We start from the raw sequence: 6,999 nt of genomic DNA, 5'->3' as shown, positions 1-6,999 counted from the left end.
GGGGTGGAGAAGAGGAGGAGGAGGAGGTGGTGGTGGTGGTGGTGGAGGTGGTGGTGGTGGAGGTGGTGGAGGTGGCAGCAGTGCTGGTGGAAGTTTCTAAGTATGTACAATCCCTTGAGACCAGAAATGATAGAGGAATCCAGGGAGATGGATCAGAGGTGTCAAGAGCACTTGCTTTGCAGCTCTTTGGATCCAAATTTGGTTCCCACTTGTTACTCTAGCCCCAGGGGATCCAACACCATCTCTGGGCTCCAAGGGCACTTGTATTCAAATGTGCACATTGACAAATAGACATATACTTTAAAATGAAATCGTTTTTTAAAATCACGAATCATGATAAGAAAATTTTAGTTTTAGCCATATAAAGTCACCATTTTTGCAGGTCAAGAGGAGTGTGCTTTTGACATTTTCATATGGTTCAAATAAAAGATGAAGAGTTGAGCTTTTCTGGATTTGTTGTTGTCTTGTTCATCCTCAGGAAAATAAGCATTGGCCCATATTCAGAAAGCATCTATACCAGAATATTCCTGAATGAATTTATTACTTAACACACCAAAAGGCATCTTAGGTGCTAGTAAATGTCACATTCTAAAACTAGTGGGTATGGGATTGTTTCAGTGAAACTGTGTCCCTTTTTAAAAGCCAGTGAGAACTTTAGTGGATGTGGGTCCTAAATGTATATGGTTTCCTCCATGGCTAAGAGTTCTCACCAGGGAAAAACCCTGGTCATTAATACCAAATTAGCAAGCCAGGGTTCTGAAATGGGAACAGGCAAAGTCAGAGTAATGTTGTAAGGTTTGCTGGTACCCAAGGAAAGTTCTGGATACATTGCTGCTAGTTTGTGTTTTACTGTTGAATCACAGCTTTCCCCCAAATTCGTAAATTGATGGAGTAGTTGCAGAAACTTACACCACAAGCCAGATTTGTTTATTAGCAATTTCCATATTTATGTTAAGTGGCTTCAGGTGTAATAGGCTCTTTGGAATTCAGTTGTTGCTCCAGCAACCATCAGAGACTGACCCAGACAGCCTCAGCTTTTCCTGCAGAGGTCACTTCTAGGAGGCCCACTTTCCACTGAATAGCATGGCCGGGACAGAAACTGAGATGTGTGACGTCTCCCCATGACTGCCATTCGGTGGAAGTTGATTTTATGCATTAGTTGTTCCTGAGTAGTTACAGAAAAGGCTAGCATTTAAAATCCCCACAAAAAGCAATGTGGGGGGAGGGAGGTGTGTGTGTGTGTGTGTGTGTGTGTGTGTGTTTGCATATCTGTGTTAAATTCAAAGGGCTTAACTTTCCCCAGTCTATCTCTTAAGTATGACAGCCATTCTCTTAACCTTGCCCAGGATAGTGACCATTGTTGACTAATTTTGTTAGGGACTTGACAATAGATATTTACTTTTTTGTAGTGTAGAAAATCTTGAATTTCTGATAAAATAGTTGCTAACCGTGAGCACTTTAATTACCAAAATGGTAAGATAAGTTAAAAATCTTGTTTTTTTTTTTTTGTTTGTTTGTTTTGTTTTGTTTTGTGACAGTGTTAATCTGTAGCCCTGGCTGTCCAGGAACTTGCTTTGTAGACCAGGCTAGCCTCTAACTCAGAGATTGGCCTGCCTCTGCTTCCTAAATTCTGGGATTAAAGGCATGGGCAACCACAGCCCAGCAACTTGGATCATTCTTATTTGGGATTTAAGTTTTGTTTGTTTGAGGTATTAAAAATTGTATGCGTACTAGGTAGTTTGGTTTTGCTTTGTTTTGCTACTTCACAGCCATACACTAAAATATTTTCGTATCCAGTTGAGCTGAATGGACCTAAAATTACCTCATTTCCTCAGATGAAATGCCTTTAATCTTACTTATTTCTAGACTTTTAAGGACATTTCCAAAGAAACACTTGCCTGAAGATTTAATTAGCATAGTACCATTTGTGGAAAGAATACTTCGTGCTCAGAAACTATAGGAGCCAATTTCTGCTTGTCTGAGGAAGAACTGTCAGACGTGTAAGCTTTGTAAGTGGGGCTCTGCTGAGATGTTTAGGAAGCTCACATCTGTGTTCCTGGAACATGGCTTCTACAATGTCAAGTTACTTTCAAGTGGTAGTGTACACAGAATGTCTGCTGTCTGCCTTAGGAGAAATCCTTACGCTAACTGGTACAGAAAATCATGTGTACCTTTTTTTTTTTTTTTTTTTTTTTTTAAAGATTTATTTATTTATTATTATGTAAGTACACTGTAGCTGTCCCCAGACACTCCAGAAGAGGGAGTCAGATCTCGTTATGGATGGTTGTGAGCCACCATGTGGTTGCTGGGATTTGAACTCCTGACCTTTGGAAGAGCAGTCGGGTGCTCTTACCCACTGAGCCATCTCACCAGCCCCCATGTGTACCTTTTATTATATTTTAAATAAGAATTACTAAAAATCTTACATTTATACAGAAAACAAAACATGTATAAAGGGTCTTCTGCACATAGTTGGCATCTAACACACTAGTCTTCCTTTTAGGAAGACGCGGTGTGCCATCTCCATTGAAGACACAAGTAGATGACCCTGCCTATTTAACTAACCCCACTTGACCACTAAAAGTTTGGACTCTTTTTTTTGTTTGTTTTTACTTCTCTCTAAGAGCTGTCTTAACTATTCAAGACTAGCCCACAACCCTGTAGACCTTATAATGCATTCTGCTTTTCGTGGTGTGTATCACCCCTCACATTCCCTATATGTGCTTCCTATGTTTAGTACATTTATCTTCCCTAACTGATGCCAACACCAGGAGGCCAACAATCTTTGTTTTTTGTTTTTTTTTTAAAGATTTATTTATTTATTATATGTAAGTACACTGTAGCTGTCTTCAGACACTCCAGAAGAGGGCGCCAGATCTCGTTACGGATGGTTGTGAGCCACCATGTGGTTGCTGGGATTTGAACTCTGGACCTTTGGAAGAGCAGTCGGGTGCTCTTACTCACTGAGCCATGTCACCAGCCCACAATCTTTGTTTTGATCACTGATATTACCAAGCATTTAGAATGGTGTTGGCACATAGTAGGCACTCATCTGTCATTAAATGGATCTTATTTTGCATGTGGTAGAAAAGGGGCTTTGAAGAGTAAGACTGTTTCTGAGGTTATGAAAACAGTCCAGTAGAACTACACATACACTACTGCAAACCCTCCTCAGTGTTCTTTTCATTAGCCTACCAGTCTGCCCATTTAGCTTAAATAGCAATTCAGCCCTCAGCACTTGGTCTCACTTGAAGAAAATAACAGCCTTACATATGTGATCAGTTGGTGTGTTACTGAGCTACTACTGTTTCCAGAACATTATGTTCTTAGTCAGTAGTTTGAGAAATCCTTTTTAAAGAATATTTATGGTACTCAAAGTTTCTTTATGCTGACAATAATTATATACATAAGTTGCTTATATCTGACTATGAGTCGTGTGGTTATGTTGATGCCAATGCTGTCAAGACAGTGGGAATCCCAATACGTGATGGAAGATTGGTGCCAGCCCAGCCAAGTTTTAGCTGACTGAAGTAAAAGCCATCCAGGCCCACACTCACATTGTAACCTCCTGACATGTCAGATACATTCTTCCTAGCTTTTTTTCTTTGTAAGAATTTAGATTGGGAGTTCTTCTCTCATTGAGACATCTGCAGTTGGGGTGTCGATGAAAGTTGTCTCTTCCTGTTGAACATGGTGCAGACCAAAGCAAACTACGTCCCAGGAGCCTACAGAAAAACGGTGGCTTCTCAAGCCACTAGGAAGGTGCTTGGCTCCTCCACCTTTGTCACCAATTCTTCAAGTTCATCGAGAAAAGCTGAAAATAAGTATGCAGGAGGGAACCCAGTCTGTGTGCCCCCAACTCCCAAAAAGGCATCGGGGAATTAATTCTTCAGGCTGTCCCCTAAAGAGTCTACAAAGGAAAACCAGATTCCTGAAGAAACAGGAAGCAGTGGCTTAGGAAAAGCAAAGAGAAAAGCTTGTCCTTTGCAACCTGATCACAGAGATGATGAAAACGAATAGAATTTACTCATCTGAATAATGTCTTCAGTTTTTCTACATTACTTACATGTAAATTCGGGTAAATGAGTTTGTCCAATTGGCTTGTTGGTGGGAAAAAAATTAGGCTAAAATTTAGCCATTCAAAAGAAACCAGATATAAGAATGGAGAATTTTTATAATTTGTAAATTTGAATTGCATACTTACATTTATGTCCTATGCTCCTCCTTTCTTACCTGTTAAAGCTGCTTCTTAAAACCAACCTTACCTGACACTCTAATTACCACTCTACGGTCTTTGCTTAGATTTTTGTACTGATGTCATTTTATGGGCATTGATTATGGAAATGGCACCATACTGTTATGGCATGTTTGCTTTAAAAATTTGACTTAGGCCGGGCAGTGGTGGTGCACGCCTTTAATCCCAGCACTCAGGAGGCAGAGGCAGGCAGATTTCTGAGTTTGAGGACAGCCAGGGCTACACAGAGAAACCCTGTCTCGAAGAACCCCCCCCCCAAAAAAAGAAATTGACTTAGTCTTTTTTACATTAAAATTTTCAATATTAATTAAGTAAAAAAAAAAAGAATTTAGTTTGGAAAAACATGATCCCAGTTTAGGAAGTAAAATGAAGGTAAATTACCTTTAATCGTTTCCTGCAACAAGTTTCAAATACATACATAAAACAAAGACTCTGCTCTTTCATACCTTCTGCAAGCAGGTCTCAGTGAGAAACTGACTTTGACTCTGTGGGTTTCTTATTCAATATTTTTATTGCCTATCATAAAAGTGTTGTGTTTTGTTTTGTCTTGGTAGGGGTTGGGGGGTTGTTTGGGTTTGTTTGTTTGTTTGCTTGTTTATTTGAGGCAGGGTCAAACAAAGGGAAGATAAATGTGCTAAACATAGGAAGCACTATGTCTGTGTAAGCCTGGCTGTCCTGGAACTTGATCTGTGGACCACACTGGTCTCAAGCTCAGAATCAACCTGGCTCTGTGTGTAATACTTCCTGGGTGCTGAGATTAAAGGTATGTACACCTCCGCCCCACCCCCCACTGTGTGTGGTTTGTTTGTTTGTTTGTTTGTTTAAGATTTAATTATTTTATATATATGACGAGTACACTGTCACTGTCTTCAGTCACACCAGAAGAGGGCATCAGGTCCCATTACAGATGGTTGTGAGCTACCATGTGGTTGCTGGGAATTGAACTCAGGACCTCTGGAAGAGCAGTCAGTTCTCTTAACACTGAGCCACCTCTCCAATCTTGTGTTTTGGTTTTTTTATTACTACATTTATTTATTGGGGGAATGTAGAAAGGTGTAGAGGACTGCTTTCAGGAGTTGGTGCTTTCCTTCCGCCATGTGAGTCCCACAGACTGAATTCAGCTCCTTAGGCTTGCTAGTACCTTTACCCACTGATCCATCTTACCAGCCCTGTTTTTAATTTAATTTTATTGTTAAGGTTGTTTTTCTGTGCGTGACTTTTTTTTTTAGATTACTGGAATTTTGAGTAAAAACACAGTTTCTATATAACCCGTCATCTCCTGTCCTGTGCCCCTCAGTTTACCTGTATTTCTCGTTTCTACTCTCCGTGGAATGTGTTGTGAATGTTTGCGTTTTAACAAGGCTTATAGTACTATGTATTTGTTGTTCCGGTATCATACAGTCATTTCAACTGCTCTAAACACCGCCTGTGCTCTCCTTGTTCACCCATCCAACTCTGAACTGGCACGCGTTAAGTTTGTACTTTTTCTACTCTGCCTGTGGTGTTTGCCTTTCCCAGAATGTTTACAGTTGGGATCATTCAATATGTCACTTTTTCAGTTTAGTTTTGTATATATTTAAGTTCTTAGTGTCTCATCCAAATTTTGTTATAAAGTTTGTGTACAAGTTTTGAGGCAGACGTGAGTTTTCAGGTTTGAGGGATATATATGAAAAACTTAGTTGGTATATGTTGAGTATGTTTAGTTTCATAAGAAACTGCCAGACTGACTTAAAAAGTGGCTGCGCAGGGGTGTGCCCTCACCAGCAGTCTTTATGGTTTACATCTTTGGCAGTATCTTTATTGTCAGTGTTTGTGTGAGGGTGGCTCCTTGCTCTTTGAATTTAAAGCCTCTGACGATGTTAAAATTAAGTGCTTGTCATTGTCACATACTTCCCTGCCAGCTGTGTATTTGGTGAGTGTCCTGATCTTTGAGAGATTTGGGGGTAAGGGGTTGGGTTGGTTTAGGAAGTTTTTGATTATTTTGTTTTGTTTCCTGGTTTGGTTTGGCTTGGTTTTGTTTTGTTTTGTTAAGACAGGGTTGAACTAGCCTAGGCTAGCCTGAGACTTAGAACAGTCTACCTGCCTCAGCCTCCAAAGTGTGGTAAAGTTATAGGTATGAGCTACTGTGCCTAACGTGTGTGTGTGTGTTTAATTGGGATGTTTTCTTATATTTGAGGTGGGAATTTTAAAGGGATTGTTGAGTTTTAAGCAGTCTTTGTTTTGTTTTTTTGTTTGTACCTGCCTGGTTTCAGGTTTCTGCGAAGATTTTTCTTCCATTCTCTTGCTAGTCTTTTTATTCTTTTAAGCAAGTTAGTTTTCCTTTGTTAATGCATTTTAAGTTGATCATAGAAATTGTAAGGGCTAGAAGTGTAGAGAGAAGGGGGGACCCTGGCATATAGATAGTCTAATCACTGGGGGTCATCCTTGGCAACCTAGCTAGTCTAAAGCCTGAAAGAGATAAATATGATCACTTCTTTCCTTTGTTCTATTGGATATAATTCAGCTTTTACTATTTTAATTTTAATATTTTACTATTTTAATAGGATTTTGCATAAAGTACTCTTAAGTTTGAATGTGATGCAAAAATATTATTAAAAGCATAGATTTAAAATCGTCAGTGTACACTATGCAGCAGTGGCCCATTGCAGTGTAAGTTACCTAATAATTCAAAACAAATAGCTCAGCCGGGCGTGGTGGCGCACGCCTTTAATCCCAGCACTCGGGAGGCAGAGGCAGGCGGATTT

The 6,999-nt window shown here is 39.8% G+C and overlaps 1 protein-coding gene and 1 pseudogene across 2 annotated transcripts in view; both read left to right on the top strand.

Annotated features, from left to right (window-relative positions):
• The window catches only part of Xpo7 (exportin 7), a 92,838-nt gene that overhangs the window by 32,406 nt on the left and 53,433 nt on the right, over positions 1 to 6,999 (top strand). The gene's annotated exons all lie outside the window — the stretch shown is intronic.
• Positions 3,380 to 4,254, top strand: LOC110309055 (annotated as a pseudogene).

Source organism: Mus caroli, chromosome 14, assembly GCF_900094665.2.
Source record: "Mus caroli chromosome 14, CAROLI_EIJ_v1.1, whole genome shotgun sequence".
Taxonomy (NCBI): domain Eukaryota; kingdom Metazoa; phylum Chordata; class Mammalia; order Rodentia; family Muridae; genus Mus; species Mus caroli.
The sequence above is the reverse complement of the archived record's forward strand: the minus strand, read 5'-3'. Positions and strand labels throughout refer to the sequence as shown.